This window comes from Notolepis coatsorum, assembly GCF_963971535.1.
Source record: "Notolepis coatsorum genome assembly, chromosome: 8".
Taxonomy (NCBI): Eukaryota; Metazoa; Chordata; class Actinopteri; order Aulopiformes; family Paralepididae; genus Notolepis; species Notolepis coatsorum.
The window spans coordinates 6,204,946-6,229,242 of NC_140172.1; the positions used below are offsets into that span (position 1 = coordinate 6,204,946).

At 41.0% G+C, this 24,297-nt stretch overlaps 1 long non-coding RNA gene across 1 annotated transcript; it reads right to left on the minus strand.

The window, feature by feature from the left end:
• Positions 1–3,650: 3,650 nt before the first annotated feature.
• On the minus strand, positions 3,651–18,816 carry LOC311233834. Its single transcript, XR_014620039.1, has 3 exons — positions 18,735–18,816; positions 8,812–8,916; positions 3,651–3,749 (listed from the first exon to the last, which is right to left on the minus strand). It is a non-coding gene; the product is annotated as an uncharacterized lncRNA (long non-coding RNA).
• Between the last annotated feature and the right edge of the window lie 5,481 nt (positions 18,817–24,297).

Here is a 24,297-nt window from a genome sequence, read left to right on the forward strand (position 1 = left end):
ATACGATTAGATTCAGGTGCCTGCGATCGATATGAGATGATATCATATGCCCATTTAACACAATCAGTAACATTTAGATCAACAAAAAAAAGGTAATGAAAATATCATTTGACATTTGTATTTTTGAGCTCTTCCAGACATTTAAAGGAAAATCAATCTATTGTTTTTAATACAAATAGACCTCCTGTTCACTGTAAAGTGCCACTTTTTATATATTGAGCTTTAAACTTTAAGCTACATTTTTTGGAACTCAAAACTCACAACCTCCCTCTCCCAAACCGTTCCTACAACAATTTGTTGATGTTGCATGATCATGTATAGGCCTACATTTATTATGTATTATATTGTTTATGTTTAAATAACATTTAAACATCAAACTCCTCTGACCTCATCTGGTCTTTCCAAAGACGCGCGCACACACACACACAGAAAGGGAGAATGCTATGCTGTAACGTCTACACACACGGAGCTACTGCTGTTGTTCTTGGGCGGATATGAGACTCGCCACAGGATTTTCAAAATAAGAGTATCGATATGAATCGATCTTATTACATCACATCGATCCGATTCGATTGTTGATAATTACATCGATGTATCGATCTGGATCGATGTATCGTCCCACCCCTAGTACATACAGGGAGCATGAGAGGGTACATACAGGGAGCATGAGAGGGTCCATACAGGGACCATGAGAGGGTACATACAGGGACCATGAGAGGGTACATACAGGGACCATGAGAGGGTACATACAGGGACCATGAGAGGGTACATACAGGGACCATGAGAGGGTACATACAGGGAGCATGAGAGGGTCCATACAGGGACCATGAGAGGGTACATACAGGGACCATGAGAGGGTACATACAGGGACCATGAGAGGGTCCATACAGGGACCATGAGAGGGTCCATACAGGGACCATGAGAGGGTACACACATGTACCATGAGAGGGTACATACAGGGACCATGAGAGGGTCCATACAGGGACCATGAGAGGGTCCATACAGGGACCATGAGAGGGTACACACATGTACCATGAGAGGGTCCATACAGGGACCATGAGAGGGTACATACAGGGACCATGAGAGGGTACATACAGGGACCATGAGAGGGTCCATACAGGGACCATGAGAGGGTACATACAGGGACCATGAGAGGGTACATACAGGGACCATGAGAGGGTACATACAGGGACCATGAGAGGGTACATACAGGGACCATGAGAGGGTACATACAGGGACCATGAGAGGGTACATACAGGGACCATGAGAGGGTCCATACAGGGACCATGAGAGGGTCCATACAGGGACCATGAGAGGGTCCATACAGGGACCATGAGAGGGTACATACAGGGACCATGAGAGGGTACATACAGGTACCATGAGAGGGTCCATACAGGGACCATGAGAGGGTACATACAGGGACCATGAGAGGGTACATACAGGGACCATGAGAGGGTACATACAGGGACCATGAGAGGGTACATACAGGGACCATGAGAGGGTACATACAGGTACCATGAGAGGGTACATACAGGGACCATGAGAGGGTACATACAGGGACCATGAGAGGGTCCATACAGGGACCATGAGAGGGTACATACAGGGACCATGAGAGGGTACATACAGGGACCATGAGAGGGTACATACAGGGACCATGAGAGGGTACATACAGGGACCATGAGAGGGTCCATACAGGGACCATGTGTCATCTCTCCTGAACTGGTGAAAAGAAATTTCCTTAGAGATGAATGTAAGTAAAACTAAGGAACTTGTCCTACATAACAGTATCGAGGACGTGGGCGACGTGCGAGACAGAAGAGGGCTGAAGCACGGAGAGAGAGAGAAGGAGATACAAACCAAATTATTGGGATGTTAGAGCATAATGTGAAAAACAAATTTTTACATGTCTGCACTTCATGTGCTCATTTTGTGTCTTTTTTCTGTTGTGAAGCACTTTGAGCTGCAATTATTGTATGAAAGGTGCTATACAAATAAAGTGTATTATTATTATTAATTATTATTATCCACCAACAAGACCACAGTGTCAAACAGACCAACTCTCTCCACCTGGTCAAACAAGACCACAAAGTTTCTCCCAAAACTCCAGTCCTGCAAACCCACCTGGTCTGACATCAAGGCCACCCCATCATCCCTTCCGCTTAATTGGCTGGTATCAATCCCTGTTTCCTGAGCCTTTCAGCCATTGTGTAGTGTGATGTGTGCCTGGTGCCAGTGTCTCGCAGCCATTGAGCCTGTAGCCCAAGGTTGGGTGCTACCCAGTGGTGAATGAGGCCATTTACATCCTACACTGTAAAGTGCTAGGAGTGTCTAGAAAACCACTATATAAATACAATGATAATTCATTCATAGTTTCAGGTCATGACCGTGAATTGCATGCAATAGTATTGATTCTGAATTCCAACTCAACTTCTAACATGAGGTGACAGTGGCTCAGGAGGTAAAGTGGTCGCCTGGTAATCGGAAGGTTCCCGGTTCGATTCCCACTCCTCCCGGGGAGCATGTCAAAGTGTCCTTGAGCAAGAAAACGTAACCCCTAATTGCTCCCAATAAGCAGGTTGGCACCTTGCACCGTTGGTGTGTGAATGGGTGAATGTGAGGAACAAAATCGCAAAGCGCTTTGGATAAAATCGCTATATAAATGCACCATTTAACACACACATTAGAAAGAGATAAAGTAACAGTCTTATCCGACCCAGATTTGACCGTTGGGCTTTAAAGTTAAAACCGCTCTGATTTTCTAATTCTCTCGGACACAAAAGTAAAAAGAACACCACTTCAGAACCCTGACTTGTATTGTTAAAAGTAGAAGTGTTTACACTCACTAGAACAGATATTATGGCTAGATGATGCCTCAACCACAATCTAAAATTGTTATTGATTTGCTTGATTTATTTGGATGTATCTCAGCTAACCGACTAATCGTCCAAGAATCAGGAATAATCCAACACCAATCTCTGTGAGCAGGGTTTTACTCACACTAGTCTGAGCAGGGTTTTGGTCTGAGATTTGTTAGAAAAGGTACACAACAGGGGTGCATTGTACATCCCACTATCAAAGTCTGCTGCGCAAACTAAACTGAGTGTGTTTGGTTAGAGTGTCTCTCTCTCCACACCTCTCTCTCTCTCTCTCTCGCTAAGACAGTAGGCTACAGACAAACACCCAGTCAAGCCCAACTCAGCCAGGAACAAGACATGGCAAGCCTAGTTAAGCAAGACCCAGCCAAGAACAAGACTATGCAAGCCTAGTTAAGCAAGACACAGCCAAGAATGAGACATGGCAAGCCTAATTAAGCAAGACCCAGCCAAGAACAAGACATGGCAAGCCTAATTAAGCAAGACCCAGCCAAGAACAAGACATGGCAAGCCTAATTAAGCAAGACCCAGCCAAGAACAAGACTAGGCAAGCCTAGTTAAGCAAGACACAGCCAAGAACAAGACTAGGCAAGCCTAGTTAAGCAAGACCCAGCCAAGAACGAATCTAGGCAAGCAATTATTATTATAATTTTTTTTAATACAGTATATCTATATTTTTATCATGTAAAAGTTTATATATAAAATCTGCAAATGGATTATGCAAAACAACTCCCAATGTAATATTTCTTCCCCATCTTACCGCTGACAATCTTTTGAGCGGGATTTCCAAGAGTCTTGTCTGTAGTTTAGCTCCACTCTTCTCTCCAAGCTCCTCATAACCTTGGATTACAAACCAGTCTGTGTCCTTTTCTGAAACTGAGAGAACAGTCATATTTTTATTTGTTTATTAAAAAAGATCGCCATTAGCTGATGCCAATGGCACCAGCTAGTCTTCCTGAGGTCCAAAGTCCCACATATCAATATATACATACAAATATACATACACACGCGCACATATATACACTGGATAAAATTTAAAAAATAAACTATTGTTCTTTAAAAAAAGTTTTTATCATCATTCCATTTGGGCTGTGGGGTGTGCCAAAGAGTTTGCCTGTCTCATACCACACTCTGCCACTATGGAGATGTTCACCTTCTTTGCAGGGCTATAACTTTTTAAATTGTATTGCTAAATTGACATTACTATGGCCCATTCAACATCGATTATCTATCGTTCAGGATGTAGGAACGTTATACTTTTTCATTCATAGATTCATACGAAAATACCGTCTAGAATATAAATATGTTTTTATAGTTTTCTGCAGTAATTCCTAAAACGTGAGTTATAGGCATAAACGCATATATAGATTATCAACTGCCGTTTGTTGCTGATACACGCTATATTAAAAATTTCAACTGTACATAATCCTAAATGTTATGACTCATCATGCGCGGATGAACGTTTATAATTCCGTGATCTTCATTAAATGCTTTATGTAGTATGGGTGATATATTGATCAGAGCAGTTTGCATTAATAATAATAAACAAACACGCTGAAAGTAACGTTACTGTCCTCTTACCGTTCGCCGATGAGACTGGAGGAAAAAGATCCCACTTATTTGACGTGGATCGACTAGATCCATTTCCGGTTTGTATAATAATAATAAACGCCCAAATCATATCGATTATTGAGTTATGGCAGCGATCCATATACACAGATGTGTCTCTAGAGTCCCGCAAAACAATATGTGAGTGCCGGACGCATTTCCCAGATGCACGGAGATCACCAGAGATCCATTTCCGGTTGTAATTCGCCCGATAATCCACCAGGCGGCAGTATTGAAGCGTTGCAGAGTTGTGCAGGCTCCCACTGTATCAGCCGAGGCTGGGTGAGGGAATTATGAATACCATGGCGAAAAAATGAAATATGATCTCAATAACGTTGTACGTCGTGGAATGGCAGAATTAGCATGACCTTGAAACACGTTGTACGACGGCTTCTTGTCCTCTGCGAAAGCATGCAATTGGTCCACCAGGTGGATACATCTTGATATTTGTCTAGTGTGTTCATTAGACAGGTGAAATCCTCTTTCAGTGCCTCTGTGCCCGTTTTCTTAGGCAGTTAGCATCGCTGGTATGTGCGCCATTAGCGTTATAGGCCTCTTTGCTTTTGGAAATTGTGAAAAAAAAATATATATATATTGTGCATTCGACTAAGAGGTTGGCAGTCGACTATGGCTCCTTTTGATTGATTAGTCGACTATTCTACTAGTCATGGTCAGCCCTAGTCATTTGTAATCCGATTTGTTATTTGACTTGCCACAAATCTCACTCCACTTATTGTCTAGTGATTCATTCTGTATTTACAGGTGAAAACTGACCGGAAGAACAGGCTACAGGGAGACCATCTGGCCGCTTGTATGCGTCTCAGCATCAATGGGCCCCCTACCAGTGAATTCCCTACCAAAGAGCCCTGGAGCTTTTCTTTCAAAAGCCAAGGAAAATGAAATGCTCTAAGGCAGAATGTAGCCTATGCCACTGAGAGTTCTTAGGTGTAAAGTGCTGTTGTAGTGTTATGATTTGTGTATGTTAGACAGTTAGTATGTTCTATGTATCTATGTCTATGTTTTCTATTTAAACTGCCTAAGTAATTTTTTGGCCAAATTGATATTTTTGCCTAACTCTACTCTCCTCACACTGCTGCACCACCCTGGTTTAGTGGCTGTGTCCTCAGCCAATCAAAACCTTGTTATTTTAAACATTTCTTTCTGCCTAACTCACTCGTGTGACTTGTGTGAAAATTAGTTTTTTCTTCTTAGGCAGTTATCCTATGAGGCTAACAATATCTATGTTCAATACAAATAGTGTACATTTAAGTGTTGAGGCATGTCATTAATCTTGACTTTTACCCTGATTACAACTACACTGCAAACAAATTGTATCTTATCAAGAGAAAATATCTTGTATTTGGTACAATAATTTAGCTTTTTTCTGATTTTGGTCAATTTAAAAAAACAAGATTAACATTTTCTTAAAACAAGATTAAATTGACCAAAATCAAGAAAAATAATAAGCCAAATTATCTGCCAGTGGAATAAGATAATCCACGACAATTCTACAAAATATTGGATTTATTGTACCAAATACAAGATATTTTCACTTGATAAGATTTCATTTTTTGCAGTGTACAAATATGCAGCTACCTGAGCCTCCAGAGCACTTCTAGTAGGGCTGGACGGTATGGTCTAAAATGTATATCACAGTATAATTTGAAGCATAGACGGTAACGGTATATATCACGGTATATTAACTTATCTTAAAATGTCTATATAAATGCTTCTGAAGGGGTAAACACTGGTATGGCAGCTATTATTAGACGGTAATGTATAGAGCAGTTGCTTATTGGAATAAAATACCCAGAAATATAACTGTGATAAGGAACAAATTTATGTTTAAAAAAAAGTTTAAAATTGCGCTCATGAATAATGAGTAACATTTTGGCCATTGACTTTTGAAATTAGTATGGAAATATAAAGGTGATCGGTGACTTGAGAAAAGTTATGCTATAATATGAGTTCAAATCATATATATGATTTTGATCTGTTTTGTTCTTATGGACTGAATATGTAATTTGTATTTTATGGTTGAGAATTGTGATATCTAACTTATGAATATTGAGTGAGCTTTTATTCACGGTTTTGTTCGTTGTGATGTTTTCTTGTGAGTACTTCAATGTTTGTGGTTTTATATTTTTATTTTACTTTTTGTATGTTTGTATTTTTTATATATATATTTTGTGACCAGTTTTAAAACCAGAGACAGTGGACAGACTTGTCTTTCTTGCCTGCAACTTAAAGTAATGGCTTTGCTTGTCCAAATGACAATACTGACCAAATTGAGATTTATTTTTCTCTTGTCCATTTATTTTGTTTGCTTTCTAATTTAAAATACAGTTTGAAACCGTCTGTACACAGTAGGCTATGTGTGCTAGCAGAGCTAGTCTCCAGTCACGAGTCACGGTGCACATGTGCGGTGGTTTGTCCACCAAAAAAGCGCCAAAAGATCAAAAATAAACTAGCAGAGCCAGAACTGTTCAAATCCCCTGGAGCCACAGCCAGCAGAGAAGCCGGTTTACTTTCGCTTTTAAACCAGCTGCAGCCTGAGAACTGGAGTGTGAGGGGATGTAACACTAAAGATGGCGGCAACGACAAAGAATTGCTGCAAAATAAACATACATCTGTTGTTTAAAAAAAAAAATTAAATAAAAAAATTTACTTATAACAATTTCCATAATTATCGATATCGAGTGATATGATAACATTATCATATTGTTATCGCGATATGATTTTTTGCCATATCGCCCAGCCCGAAGTGGAGCTAACGTTGGCTTGCTGAATCTACATCAACAGGCTGCTAGGAGTGGAGCTAACGTTCGTTTTCTGAAGGCTACATCAACAGTTAACATTACATAAGGTTTTAGCGCGACGTGGGCATTCCAGAATAGCGAGGATGCAAAGCATGTTAGACGATTGGACCCGTCGCAGAGTTTACATTACACATAGAAACTGTGCGACTCGCGAGATAAGTTGTCACACAGCTGTGTGCAACGCAGGGCTAGTTCACTTCTAGAATTGAAGGTCGGCTCTGTTCCGTGTCTATTATGAAATGACAATTGCGCATTGACACGCCCACTACGCAAAGCCTCTGTGCTCCTAAATACATTTTTCCAGTTCGTACATATCTATTTTGCGAGTGAAATAATCACACTGTAGAGCCCTGCCTCAGCAAGCTAAAGTTAGCTCCACTTAGCAGCCCCCTCCCTCCACACTGTGGTTACGTCATTGCTACTTTAGAGTTGCTCTACCTACACCAGAGTGGGGAAGGGGGGTATATTGACGAGGCTTGACAACAGAGGTTCAAAGATAACTGTGTTCAATAACGAGCCAGGAGAATAGAGCATCTGTGTCAACTGTGCCGTGCATCTGTATTGCCAACCCATAACACGACATTTACATCCTGGTCCCTGCTGGGACATACCAACTCCACACACCACTGTGGGGGGGTTTATATAACATTCCCCATTCCCTTGTAACATCTCCTTTTTTTTTTTTTTTTTTTTTTATAGATAACAGTTACAAAATTCCTTAGTGCAAATCATTATTAATACAAGTAACCCCATAAATGTCCTTATTTAAAACCCTAATAATATTTTCTGTGACTTTTCCTTTTTGATAAGAACGTCTAGTGCTGGTTGAGCATATGCATACTTTGTGTTGATGGCCTTTGTCTATAATGTGGTCACAAAAATGGAAAGGTTTAATTTAGAGGTGGGCATAGATAAAAAATGTTATCTAGATTAATCTATCTGCAATCCTGGAGTTAATCTAGATTAAAATGGCTCATATGTGTGTTCTACCCAAATAATGAACAGAAGTAAGTCCTTACTTTTTCTTTCCTCCTTACGTTTCTCAGGCCAGGTGGCCCATTACACCATGAGCCCATCTCCCGTTTCCAAAATGCCTTACAGACTGTTTGAAAAAGCTGTTTTGCTATGATAATTGGTAATGCAATATCAAAATAATGTTCAATAAGATGTACTTGTGTTTAATAAATTGTTTTATTCAGAACACAAATAATGTTACCAGTAGGATTGGGCGGTATGACTGTATTACGGTATACCAGGGTATTTCGAAATCCTGTCGGTATGATTTTCAATACCGTGACGTCACAGACTGTGCGCCAAATCACAGATGCGTTGCTACCACCCCCCTGAAAAAAATCCTAGGGGAAACACTGAAATGAAAATCACAGATTGGGGCTTAATGGAAAGAATGAGAGGAGGGAAAGCTATGGACACACAGACAGAGAGACAACTGTGCTGCAACAGAAGAAAGACAACTAGAGAAAATAAAGACAATAAAAAGAAAAGTAACATACCGATATCCTGATGGTCGTTGGGCTCCTCCTTCAGCCCAGTGGAAATATCCATGGGTGTGTCCTGAGCCTCTTCTTTCTTAATTATCAGTTGGTCGCTGGGTGGATCTGGAGCAGAGGGAGACAGCAACTAAGTACTTACAGTAGCATGGAAAAGTATTTGGCCACTTTCTGATTTCCTCTGTAATTACATCCTCCTTCCTATTGACCCAAGATGGCGGCGCATACACAACACGAAGGGAAACAGCAAGCGCTCAGGGGCTCGGAGGTAGAACGGTTGTCTGGTAATCAGAAGGTTTCTGGTTCGATTCTATTTTTGTCTCCACAGTATAGACAGGGGCCATCCTTTTGGAGTCATTAGACAAAAAGATTAGCGATATCATAAATTTTAACGTGTGAGAAATGCAGCCAATCAAGTCACTTTGCTTTAATTTCTGGCACGTTAGACATGTTTCTTGGTAGCAGATAGGAATTTGAGAGGGTAGATCTGGGGCAGAGGGAGACAGCAAAATAAAGTGCACCAAATAGTTAGGCTACATGTGAACAGAATTTGATGAAATGAAAGAATGAGAGACAAAGCTATGGAGACAAAGCTATACAAATATGATAGAGCAGAGGAAGGAGAAGACAGAATCAAGATAAGAGAAAAAAAGGTAACATGCTGATATCCTGGTGGTCTGTGGGCTCCTCCTTCATCTCAAAGGAAGTATCCTTGGGTGGGTCTAGCGTGTCCTGAGCCTCTTCAATCCCTGTGTGTCAAATGCAAGGAAGCTTCCTATATTCCGTACTTTTCACACTATAAGACGCACCTGAATATAAGCCGCAGCAGCTAAATTGAATGATGTGTACATATATAAGCCGCACTGGACTATAAGCTGCAGGTGTTTTAATGTTTAATTACCATATGTAAGGGTTCGTGCACAGAGGGGATTGTCGGGAAAGAGATGGCTGTTTGAGGAAGCTCCCATTTATTAACATTTTTGTTTAAACAGGAATGATAGCCAGTTAGCCAGAGCCGGGTACAGTAGGTAGCAACGTTAGCTCTCATAACGTTAGCAGCTCCGGGTACAGTAGGTAGCAACGTTAGCTCTCATAACGTTAGCCAGTTAGCAGCTCCGGGTACAGTAGGTAGCAACGTTAGCTCTCATAACGATAGAGCCAGTTAGCAGCTCCGGGTACAGTAGGTAGCAACGTTAGCTCTCATAACGATAGAGCCATTTAGCAGCTCCGGGTATAGTAGGTAGCAACGTTAGCTCTCATAGCTGGTTGCTGGCTAACTAACGTGGCTATTCGTCCCGGGAGCAAACTGCGCTGCCTGGCTGGTTGCTGGCTAACTAACGTAGCTACTCGTCCCGGGAGCAAACGGCGCTGCCTGGCTGGTTGCTGGCTAACTATCGTAGCTACTCGTCCCGGGAGCAAACGGCGCTGCCTGGCTGGTTGCTGGCTAACTAACGTGGCTACTCATCCCGGGAGCTAACGTCTCTGTCTGGCTGGTTGCTGGCTAACTACCGTGGCTATTCGTCCCGGGAGCAAACGGCGCTGCCTGGCTGGTTGCTGGCTAACTAACGTAGCTACTCGTCCCGGGAGCAAACGCCGCTGCCTGGCTGGTTGCTGGCTAACTAACGTGGCTACTCATCCCGGGAGCTAACGTCTCTGTCTGGCTGGTTGCTGGCTAACTACCGTGGCTATTCGTCCTGGGAGCAAACGCCGCTGCCTGGCTGGTTGCTGGCTAACTATCGTAGCTACTCGTCCCGGGAGCAAACGGCGCTGCCTGGCTGGTTGCTGGCTAACTAACGTGGCTACTCGTCCCGGGAGCTAACGTCTCTGTCTGGCTGGTTGCTGGCTAACTACCGTGGCTATTCGTCCTGGGAGCAAACGCCGCTGCCTGGCTGGTTAACTAACGTAGCTACTCGTCCCGGGAGCAAACGGCGCTGCCTGGCTGGTTGCTGGCAAACTAACGTGGCTACTCGTCCCGGGAGCTAACGTCTGGCTGGTTGCTGGCTATGCACTCGACTGTGAGGGGGAGGAGGGCTCGACTGAGGCGGAGGAGGAGGGGCAAGGCGTGCACTGCTGCAGCAGATTTAGGAGTCTGATCTGACGGTCACAGAGCTGAGGGAGCGGGCCCAGTTAGCTGTAAAAAATCCATAGATTAGCCGCTAGGTTATATAAGCCGCAGGGTCAAAAAATGGGGGGAAAAGCTGCGTCTTATAGTCCGAAAAGTACGGTAGGTAGCATTTCTAGGTAGGAAGTTTAAATGTTTAAGTTTTAGGCTGTCACAAACGGGTAGCATGCAGTAGGATTCAATGTTGTTCAACCAAAGTATTGGCTTCTGCTGTGTCAATACAAACTGAATTCTCTACACAGAAAGAGCTGCTTTTAAAACACAAAGACTTGCCTCTGACTGGTGATAGCTCAATTAGCAGAGACACGCCCACAGTGTCACTGAGTGAAACTAAACTGAATTTTAGATTTAAGATTTACAACAACAAATACATTTGTTGTTATAGACAAAGGTTAGGCTAACGTTACGTTAGCCCCAAGCTAACTAACTTTAGCTGCGAGCTAACTAACAAAAAATGTACCCATTTTATGGCTAATATTCCAAATGGAAATGTTCCATGTTTGTCTTGTACCCAATGTCATGGCATGATTAAAGAGAAATTTTATTTACAACCAAGTACAGATAGGAGTATCGCTGTTAGAGGCCGGATTACCTGTAATTCTGATTTTGTGGTTTACTTGCTTAAATGTCCTTGCAACCTTTACTATGTTGGAAAAACAAGAAGACGTTTTAAAAATCGAATTTCTGAGCACAAATGTTCTATAAGAAGAAATTACGAGAAGTCTTCAGTTGCAAGGCACTTTAATAAGTTAGGACATGATATTTCTGGCTTAAAATACATGGGTATAGAGAGCAGGTCTTGAGACCACCAAGAGGCGGTGACAGGCTCTTGCTACAAAGGGAATGCTTTTATATTCATTATCTGGATTGTTTAGAGCCTAGAGGCCTCAATGAGGAAAATGTTTTGACCCGTTTCATTTGATTATTTCATTTCATTCGATTGTTTATTATTTATTTTCATTTATCATTCTTTATATTTATAATTGAAAGATGGCTTATATGGGTCATGAGTTTAAGATGTAGGCCTAGTCTGTATAAAATATGTAAAAAATATATATAAATATATATAGATATATCTCTTTGTGATTTACACGTTTCTTTTTGATTTACGCTTCTTTTTGATTTACATATTCTGAAAAGGTTGTGCTTGTAAGTGGTATTTTGTACTTTTTTGCAGATCTCTTGTGGGAATGTGTTGTCACTTCCTGTTTGTCTTGTATATACTAGGGTCACTTACCCTTCATGCAAGCCATTCTGAAGAAGGTGTGTTCACACCGAAACGTCATGATTACAGGCTGCCAATAAATTTGGAAAAACCTGGAGTGCGTGCCTGGACATTGTTTCCCTATTTTTATATAACGTGTTTCAATATAACCATTATGTATGGTGATAACAAGTATATTGTTAACTTAGCTCCGCTCCGCTCCCCCGCCGCTGATGAAAGTCATACCGTCATAATACCCATACCGGGGTGTGATGTCAGCATGGTATGACGGTATGAAAAAAATTATACCGCCCAAGCCTAGTTACCAGTACAGTCACTCAGTAGCTATGTGACATGGTTTGACTCAATCAGTCCAATCTCTACTTCTCCTTCTTCCACCAGTCACTCAGGCAGACCAGCTTGTTCACATTGGCTGGTGACAAACTAGCTCTCTTCTTCTGTACAATATGGCCTGATAAAGAGAACAGTCTCTCGCATGAGACAGTTGAGGCAGGGGTCCCCAAGTACTTCAGGGCAATGTGGGCCAGCTTACCATAGACAGCAGTGTGGTCTGAGCACCACTTTAGTGGACACTGATACCTCTCCACAGTAGGGCTGGACGGTATGGTCTAAAATGTATATCACGGTATAATTTGAAGTATAGACGGTAACGGTATATATCACGGTATATTCATCTATCTTAAAATGTCTATATAAATGCTTCTGAAGGGGTAAAACACTGGTATGGCAGCTATTACTGTACTCTTGTATCACTAGGACATATTTCACATAGTACAGAGGTATTTTAAGAACATTTATTGTGCAAAACTTCAATAGAAAAATGCAAAACCTTTTCTCAAGTGTCTACTGGCAGGAAACGCATATCTAGAATTGAGTTTTGACCATGTCTATCGACAGTCCTTACTATCCTTACTAAGGCTGTCAAAGTTAACGCGGTATTAACGCGTTAGCACCCGATTCTATTAACGCCACTATTTTTTTTAACTCACGATTAACTTTCAATACTGTTTTTTTTTAATGAAAAACAACGTATCAAATCGAAACGAAAACCGTGACCACAAAACCGTGATACGAACCGAACCGTGGATTTTGTGAACCGTTCCACCCCTATGAATAACTTATAATAATATCTTGAACAATTCTACGGTAGTTTTAAGTTATTTCTCTGGCAGCATGCGCTAATATGGATTCCGGCGCCACGTGCGCACGCACAAATATGGATTCCGGCAGCGTGCACGCAGCACGGCTGAATATTTTTTCAAGGGGGAACACTGAATCCACACCATCCACGAGGGTAAATTCATAACCTCACACATCTAGAAACCTAAGAATATTGTATCTATGTTGCAGAGTCTTCAATCTCTGGACCAAAAGATTTCCTTATGGATTTATTCCCAACTTTGACCAGGGACGCCCCGCCCCATCCAGAAAGAATTATATAAAAAAAGAAAATGTATATATATATTTTCTTTTTAACTTTTTTTTAAATTAACTGGATAGTTCATATAAGCCATTCTTCCTTTCTGTGTGTGTGTGCGTGTGTGTGTGCGTGTGCGTGTTTGCGTGTGTGTATGCCCATCCCAACTCTGGTCTTTGGCAAGTTTGATAGTATTTACTATTTACTGAGGATGGCCAGATAATGTTGATATTTAAACTTAAATTATTATACAGAGCGAAGCTTCAGCAAGTACAAAACGCTGCTGACCGACAAAAGACAATCCCTCACTGAGGAAAGCACAAAGGCCTAACCATCATGTATCACAATTAGGGATGTCCGATATTATCGGCCGACCGATATTATCGGCCGATATCGGTAGTAAAATGTGATATCGGAAAATATCGGTATCGGTTTAAAAAAAGAAAAAAACAATAACAATATTTGTTATATATATATCCAGTGAAATTATTAGTTACCTGAAATTATTCAGTTTTTGGGGGGGGGGAAACCCTGCATATATCGGTATCGGTTGATATCGGTATCGGAAATTAAGAGTTGGACAATATCGGAATATCGGTATCGGTAAAAAAGACAATATCGAGCATCCCTAATCACAATGGTGATGTCAGCCAGAGATGGGGAGAAGCATGAACCTTTAAAGGACATCTCTTTGAAATAAATTACATTTTACAGTTTTTTCTGATTTCTTTTAAACAAATTATTATTTTGTATTATTTAACTATTTAATTATTATTTTGTAGAAATCGTCGGAAAGGAGAGACGCACAATTTCTATCTTGCGACAACACCAAGTAGTGTGTCATTTATTATCTTCTTAGCACCAGTGACAGCTGTCAGATCTATGCCCTGCTAAACTCTGACAGCTCCTCATCACCAAAACATTTTATGAATGACATTCCACCAGCGCGTCTTCTCTAAGCCCAACCCCCAAAACCAACCTCATTAAAGTGACAGTGACCCATCAATACATCAAAACAATCTATTGGTGAATTATGTCCATAGCACCCACTACAATTTAGTTATTGCACTGCACTGGCAGTTGAACTGCATTGAACTGAACTGAATTGGGGGAAAAAACTCATAACTAGGGATGCCCCGATCGATCGGCCACCGATCGTTATCGGCCGATATTCAGTATAAATATGCGATCGGGGAATTCCGATAATGAGTCATATTCGCCGATCGCGGAAACTGATCAAGTGGATATCTCACTCGCTTGTCTCAGACGCACAGGACCTGCAAACTGCTCCTCCTCCCTAGCCCCGCCCGCACCCGTGTAGAGTTTGTAAACACAGAGGAGGCGGCTCCTCTGCTGAGTCTAGATAGTGCATTCGACCTGAGCTAACGTTTGCTACAGGGGAGGAAATTAGGCCACTTTACTCGCCAATTGCGAGTATTTTTTACGTTTGGCGAGTAATTCATGAAGAGCACTCGCCAGTCTGGCGAGTACTAGTAATTACAAAACAAAACAAAAAAATCATTCTGCAATCTGCTGATTCGCTCACTGACACAAACCGAACTCTGACTCCCCCCTTGATTCCTCCCATTTGCGCCACATAATAATCAGACCATAACCAATGAACATCATCGTTGTACAGATGCGCTCTAAGCTCCTCCAATGAACACTCGTTTTCTAGAAGATGCCGCCCATCTAGGGGAAGTGGACAGACCACTGACTGCGCGCAGACCTACAAACTCCTGCCACCGGCAGCCGGCTTGACAACGTAGACAAACTTACAAAAACACATGAGTGGATGAAAATAATTGCATGTAGAGTCGTCGCTTTCGGATATCGGTGCGGTCTGACATGGGGGCGAACAACAGCACGCGACGCGTCTCCTTCGAGTCGGATGAGAATGACAAGTCAACAACATTAGCCGGCTAGCTACCTAGCATGTAACAAGCTACCATAACGCGCATTCAACATAGTGGACTATACTGAGCGGCTTTGCTTAAATGCAGCCGAGTGACATTTTATTATTACCGGGTTTCCCAGCATATCACCACTCGCCCATATGCCCTTCACAACGGTGATGTTGTCATATTTGGCATTCAGAATACACCCGCTGAACCCCTAGCGTTGTCGATTCGGTTCCAATGTATTGTCATCTTACAGCACAAGTACAGTACAACCAGAATACATTTGGCATACAACCAGAGTGCAAATGTAACAAGTCAAGTTCAAGTTGTTTTATTTAGCTATTACATTACAGTGAAATGCTTGGTTATTTCACTGCCCAACCCAGTATTGATTGAAAACTTTATTAACAGATTGCAGAATGGGTACAATACAGTACAGCTCAATACACACAATTGTTAAGGGGATGCAGACCAGAGAAGGACTTTAGTCTTGTTTACATCAGGGTCCCCCATTTCAGTCCTGTTTGCTTAATGCCTTGTCCACTTCCTCCACACTCCAATATGTTATGATGAATTGAAAATGGGGGACCCTGATGTAAACAAGATGAAAGTCTTTCTCTGGTCTGCATCCCCTTAACAATTGTATGTATTGAACTGTACTGTACCCATTCTGCAATCTGTTAATACACTTTTCAATCAATCAATCCCTTCAACCCTGCTCCTGTCAAACCTGCTCTTTCCATTCCCTCCATCATGTCCCCCCTTTCTGATGAATATGTCCTGCACTTAAGAGTCAGACACACATTCCTAGTAGTTGAGCTGTGATGAATGAAAACTTTATTTAACAGATTGCAGGATGGGTACAGTACAGTACGGCTCAATACATGCAATTGTTAAGGGGATGCAGACCAGAGAAAGACTTTCGTCTTGTTTACATCAGGGTCCCCCATTTTCAATTCATCATTCAGTATAACCTAGACCAGCCCAACCCAGCATCTTTCACTGCCCAGTTCAGCCCAACCCAGTCCAGAATAGTTCCCTCTTTCATGTTAATATGTGATTTAATGATGTAATATTTTGAAGAGTAGAGACAGTGTGATTAATTTACTATGATTGAAAATCAATTTAGACGAAGACGTACAAAGAAGTAATTATCACAATTAGCGATTTTTTTTGTCTGGTAAAAAATCTATTTGGCTGGTAAAAAAAATCAGATACCCGCCAGTTGGCTGGTAAGCCAAAAAGTTAGTTTCCTCCCCTGGTTTGCTACCTAGCTATCGTTACTGTTTTATTTTCGCCGATCGTCAAAACAGATCTCACTCGCTGAGTTCTGTCTCAGACACCGGGAGCTGCACACAGTGCTGCGCGTCTTCTGCTCCTCCTCCAGCTCCTCCCGCACGCATGTAAACACGGGTCTAGTCTAGTCTAGTGGGACGGGACCTCCATGAGCTAACGTTAGCTACCGCTACAAAATGACCCAGTCAACTATTCACTTTTAGTTTAATACATGATGAGGCATTGTCTAACTGAACGGTATCTAGCCGGCTAGCTACTGATAGCTCCTGATATCAACAAATGCTCCAGCAATAGTCTAGTTATCTAGTACTAGTGTATGTTACCTCTGTTAGCTCACGTTAGCTTAGCTCACTGTTCAAAACGAAATGTCCCATTCAACTAAATAGTTCACTGAGGCGTTGTCTTAACGTTATATTTCCGGCTAGCAGTAGCTACAGACAGCTCCTGATATCAATGTCTTATAACACTCATTCGATGCATATTCGAAGCCCGGCTTGCGTCGCAGTCATTAACGGGGATAGCTGAGGGAGTAGGGTATATCTGCAGAGCCTAGGGTAAATCTGCAGAGCCGAATGTGATTTGATCAAAGCAGAGTATGTACACACAGACAGTGGAGATAGCGAGCGTTTTGACTTGTTGCGTGGTGGCGATGTCTCGCAGATAATACAAGTACAAGTCTAATTATATAATATATATATTTTATAAAAAAAAAAAAAAAAAAAAACTTTATATAAAATAATTTTTAATTTCTTTTTAATCAAAAACGATCGGTATCGGATCGGTATCGGCCGATATGGCTCACGACGATCGGTGATCGGTATCGGTGGCAAAAAACGTGATCGGGGCATCCCTACTCATAACCTAACTGGCACTGAACATTGAACTACACTGGCACTGTTTGCAGATGTACTGTTATTAAAGTTAGTTAAAAACATAATTTTTAATCGTTTTCTTTGGTTAAATCCAAAAGGAAAAAAATATAAAATCAGAGAAATCCGAAAACAGTGAAAATTAAAAACAGAGAAATCCGAAAACAGGAAAATTCATATCCCAAAACAGGAAAAGATAAAAACGGATTTCATAGGGCCCTACTTAAAGGAAAACTCCAACATTTTGGGAAATTAGCTTATTTGCCATCTACCCTGGAGTTAGACAAGAAGATGCATACCTTTTTCTTCTCTGTGCATGCAGTAGGAGTAGGAAGACGTTGGGAACTAGGCTAATGGAGGAACCTACTTCCAGTGACTGACGCTAAGCTAGGCTAACGGTGCGTGTCTTCCTACTCCTACTGCATGGACAGAGAAGAAAAAAGGTATGTATCTTCTTGTCTAACACCAGGGTAAATGGCAAATAAGCTAATTTCCCAACATGTTGGAGTTTTCCTTTAAGGTGAGTTAATAAATTCACTCTGAAAATCTGCTCCGCTCTGATAAACTGACTCTTGGTCAGAGCGTCCAGTGTGCACTCTGAGCCCTCAGAATTTCCAAACAACTTGAGTTTGCTCGCTCTGACACTGGTTGTAAATAGTTATGAGTGTTGTATGTGCCTCCCTGTATTGTAAATAGTTCATGTGTGTTGTCACTACTGTATGTATAATTGTAAATAAGTTAATTTCTGTGTTGTAAATAAATATTGTTAATATTATTTACCTAATTTATGTGCAATCGTTTCATTTCAGCTCAGTGTAGAGAAATGCACCGATACTAACAACCGCCTTACTGCGCGCGTCTATGACGACACCATGTATCCGTGACACGCATGCCCCGCGAAAACACTAGTCATTTTGGGAGCCTACCACCCCCCCTGAAAAAAATCCTAGGGGAAACACTGAAATGAAAATCACAGATTGGGGCTTAATGGAAAGAATGAGAGGAGGGAAAGATATGGACACACAGACAGAGAGACAACTGTGCTGCAACAGAAGAAAGAAAGAAAATAAAGACAATAAAAAGAAAAGTAACATACTGATATCCTGATGGTCTGTGGGCTCCTCCTTCAGCCCAGTGGAAATATCCATGGTTGGGTCTAGTGTGTCCTGAGCCTCTTCCTTCTTAATCATCAGTTGGTCGCTGGGTAGATCTGGAGCAGAGGGAGACAGCAACTAAGAACTTACAGTAGCATGGAAAAGTATTTGGCCACTTTCTGATTTCCTCTGTAATTACATCCTCATTCCTATTGACCCAAGATGGCGGCGCATACACAACACGAAGGGAAACAGCAAGCGCTCAAGGGCTCGGGAGGTAGAACGGTTGTCTGGTAATCAGAAGGTTCCTGGTTCGATTCTATTTCTGTCTCCACAGTATAGACAGGGGCCATCCTTTTGGAGTCATTAGACAAAAAGATTAGCAATATAATCAATTTTAACGTGTGAGAAATGCCAATCAAGTCACTTTGCTTTGATTTCTGGCACGTTAGACATGTTTCTTGGTAGCAGATAGGAATTTGAGAGGGTAGATCTGGGGCAGAGGGAGACAGCAAAATAAAGTGTACCAAATAGTTAGGCTACATGTGAACAGAGTTTGATGAAATGAAAGAATGAGAGACAAAGCTATGGAGACAAAGCTATACAAATATGATAGAGCAGAGGAAGGAGAAGACAGAATCAAGATAAGAGAAAGAATGGTAACATGCTGATATCCTGGTGGTCTGTGGGCTCCTCCTTCATCTCAAAGGAAGTATCCTTGGGTGGGTCTAGCACAGGGGTCGGCAATTAGGTTTGGCGGCGGGCCAATTTTTCCCCAAGCCATTGAATGGCGGGCCAGAACCAAAAACAATGGCTAATTTAATATATAATAACTAACTGAGCTGATCTGTCTCCTAAGTATTCATATAGTAAAATTGTGGGGCGGCTTTGGCTCAGGGGTAGAGCGGGTCGTCCAATGATCGAAGGGTTGGTGGTTCGAATCCCGCTCAAGCCCATGTCCATCCCATCGCCGTTGTGTCCTTGGGCAAGACACTTAACCTACTTGCCTCGTATGAATGTGTATGAATGTTGGTGGTGGTCGGAGGGGCCGTAGGCGATGATTATTCGCCACGCTTCCGTGAGTCTGCCTTCAGGGCAGCTCTGGCTGCAATTGTAGCTTGCCACCACCGGTATGAACGAATAATGGACTCTTTGAAGCGCTCTGGGTGTCATGAAGAGCGCTATATAAATCCAAGCCATTATTATTATTATTATTATTATTTATTTATTTATTATATTAATAAAAGTGATAACACAGCGTATCCCTTGTTCTAATTTATGTTACTTTAAAAGGTGATGCGTCTGTTGTGTTCAAAAGAACTTGGATACGACAATAACACCTCACCGATGCTGAGGCATTATAGAGCAGTGGTTCTCAACTGATGGGTCGCGTGGCCATTTTGAGTGGGTCGCGGATGTGTGCATGGAGAAGAAATTGAGGGGGGGGGAAGTGTTTTATTTCACAGTCTACAGAATTTCTGATATGATATGATAAATTTATTTATATTGCGCCCCCTCAACCAATAGTTACATCGGCCCGGGGCGCATCCCGGGAAAGAAAGAGAAACAAAAAAGACAAAAAATACATGCAGGCCAACCAAGCCGACAGACATAATACACCAGTCATACTACAATACAAAAATAGCTCATGGATTGTTTATGGCAAAAAGGTGGGCTTTGAGCATGGCCTTAAAAGGTCCGTAGAGTGCTTGCAGATTTTGCTGCACTTTTATTTACGTTATTTACGTTAACACGAACCTAAACTAACGTTACAACTAGGGATGGGTACCGAATTCGGTACTTTTGAGGTACCGAACCGAAACACGTCGGTACTACCGAGTATCGAATCAAGTGAGAAACCGAAAAAAAAAAAAAGAAAAAATTATTAATTTTTTTTATTTATTTTTTTACTTTTTTCTTTTCATGTCAACGTTCACACGCACAATATATGCTTACCTAGGATTTGACTTGATTCAACAACAAAGCAGTCGGAGCAATGACAAGCCGAAAACTGTCGAAATTGTAGTTATTTGAAGTTTGGATTTTATTTTTTTTACGACTTGAGGTAGGTAAATTAAATTTCTTCAGACTAAAGTACCGAAAAAAGGTACCGTTGGGTACCGGTATCGATTCACAGGTACCGGTATCGGTTCAAATGTGAAAGGTACCCATCCTAACTAACCTAAAGTTAGTTTAGGTTCGTGTTAACGTTAGATAATGTACAAAATAAACGTTTTCCGCTGCTATAAACGTCACACTTTTATTTTGAAAACCCCAGAAAGGAAGTCATTATATTTGCTTTACCATCCTGTTCTGTGTTAGCTCCGGTTAGCTCCGAGCGTCCAGTAGTTAGTAGTATATTATCAATACCAGACATTGGATTACTGTTTTCTAAATTGGGGAGGCTTTTAATCGTCAAGGTAAGAGGATTTTAAGTCATGGTATCCATAAACTTCAATCGGTTCGGATCCTTTGAAGGAATGAGAATATCAACAAACCTGTAGGGAAACGTCAGGCTACTGTCCTGCCTCACTTCCAGTGATGAAGCTAAGCTACGCTAACAGAGCGACTGTTCCCAAAGCTAAATGCACGCACAGAGACAAAAAAGGTATGCATCTAATGCAGCTAATTTCCCAAAATGTTGGAGTTTTCCTTTAAGGCCATGGGTAGGTAGGGAATTTATTTTATTAAATTTTTTATTTTATTCTTTCCCATGGCGACTATGGATAGGGAATTTCTTTATTTAATTAAAATGTTCACAACAACATGGATGCATGTACTCTGCCAGCATGTGTAATATCCATAATACTAAAGGTTTGACCAAGATTTCTATGAAACTTTATTGTATATATAAAAAAAAAAAAAAATTATTTTTTAATGATCTTTTAAACATAACATAAAATTAGACATACAATCATTAACACTTTAATCGCCGAAAACGCCGGAACTCGTCTTTCCTAGCCATGCTCATTCTGCCGAAGACGCCGTAACTCGTCTTTGATGTCAATATTTCAAAAATCTGTCATCGAAATCATATTTCCTTTCCGGAGCCCTGAGACACACTGCTGATCTCCTCTCAACTCTCTAGCGGTTCAAGAGCGCCATCTGGTGGCCGATCGGCAGATCGCCAACCGGAAATTAAACCTTTGAACCGGTAGTGCTCATCCATATGTGGTCCAGCCACTCGCTATCGTTAGAGAGACTCCGTCTTGATACAGTGAACATCGATCGGTGCAAATAACTCGAAAAAACAACATGATTTGGACGTATATACTATTATACAACCTGGAAATGGATCGGGCATTTCTACATCCCATAATAGAAAAAATTCTGTTCCACGCTCATCTGCCAGCGGCGCGAGGAAGCCACGGTAAGATTCAGCGTTATATTCTAACGTGTTCGATATAAACTGCTATGATGAACATATGACCCACTCTGGATGAATCATCTAACGCTGCCCACGGAATTATAAACGATCCCCCGCCCATCCGGTCATCATCAGATGATACGTAGAAACTTCTAGAAGCACATCCAGTTGAAATTTTCTATCTCGCACAGATTCCTACCAAACTGTATTTGATCATCAATATAATGCATTTAGGGCTATAAATCACGTTATGAAGAAAGCTGCCGAAAACGATAAAAACATACTTATACTTTAGACCATATTTTAGTATGAATATGTGAATGAAAAGGTTTAACGTTGCTACACCCTGAACAATACATATAGGACATTGAATGGGCCATAATAATGGCAATTTAGCAATAGAATTTAAAAAGTTATAGCCCTGCAAAGAAGGGGAACTTCTTCATGTTAAATAGGGCTGGCGAGGGATGGTAAATTATGAATTTAACCCCGGCGATTAAAGTGTTAACAGTACACATCCAATGAAATCACCATTTAAATAAATGTAGTATACGAGATATACACCTAATACTTGCTATCTAATACCCTACATACATATGCTCTCGCTCGTTCACCCCCCCCGGACCCACACTTGGATAATCCATCCATTATCATTCGCTCCTAACCAGGCACTACAATTCATATGCTAGCTTTTATTCTCTCCACCACTTCTAACCACATTGCAATTTTGGTTTCACTGACACCTAAAATTCTTGCTGTAGATATTTCTAGATAAATCACATCGAGATATGCAAGAACCCATACCTTCCGACACATTTTTTCCGGTTGAAACCATCGTGATGCTATCAGCTTTTTAGCCGCTGTGATACCAGATAAAACTAATCTCTTTAGCTGTATAGGGACTGCAAACTCAAAAACATCATTCAACAGCAATACAGAGGGGTGTACAGGTATGTTCAGAAATAAGAAATTTGATAATTGCTGGGACACTTCTTTCCAGAATATTAACTGGTGGGCAATCCCAATACATGTGCATAAATGTACCCTCATCCCCATTTGTACATAAGGAACATCTGGAGTCTTGTTTAAGTCCCATTCTGTTCAATCTTATAGGAGTCAGGTATGTCCTATGAATATAGTTAAGATTAATTTGTTGGTGGTCCGGGTTACGTGACGTAATTCGAACGTTTGCCCAGACTTCTTGCCAATCAAAATTGATTTCCAAGTCTGGTATATCCCTCCTCCAGACTGAGTCTAGGGGGAGGATTCCATACGAGGACGTTAGTAATTGATGATAAAAATCAGATACGAAACCTCTCGATGTCTCTCTTTCATAGAAGAATTTGTGATATCTGTGGTGCTCAATTGGTATCCTTAATGACCCTCCATGAGCCTTCAAACAGACCAATAACTTTGCGTAAAAATAATATGTGGAACTGGTGAGATTACATTTTTTATGCATGTCTTTATAGCTACAAAAACCCTGTTTGTTGAAAACATCTCCTAATGTGTGTATGCCCTGCTTTTCCCATTTAGGGTATCTTATAGGTTGTTTTCCAATCAGGAGTGCATTGTTATTGAATAGGGGAGTATGACTATGCCATTTATGTAGGTTAGAATATTTTTTTTGTGTTTCACGCCATATCCGGATCACATGAGTAATAAGGGGGCCAAATTTCAATTCGCATTGCTTAATTGATAATATGGTGTATACCAGTGGTTCTCAACTGGTCTAGCCTCGGGACCCAACATTTTCCTTAGTCATTAAGTCGCGACCCAAAATGTTGAACCACTATGATTTATGTAAAAAAAAATGCAGTAATACGCAATCTTTCAAAACATGAAATAAACACAAAAAAGTGCAACAAAAGTGCAACTATTGCTAAAAACCCAATAAAATAAAAGAATAATAAATAATATATGCTTCTTAGCAGATTTCTTAGCTTAACATAACAGACCTAAATTTGGGGGAACTAATGGGATAACTGAGTTTGCAACAAAAGTGCAACTAGGGCTAAAACCCAATGAAATAAAATAATAATAAATAATATGCTTCTTAGCAGATTTCTTAGCTTAACATAACAGACCTAAGTTTGGGGGAACTAATGGGATAACTGGGGTTGCAACAAAAGTGCAACTAGGGCTAAAAACCAATTGAAATTAAATAATAATAATAAATAATTATGCTTCTTATCAGA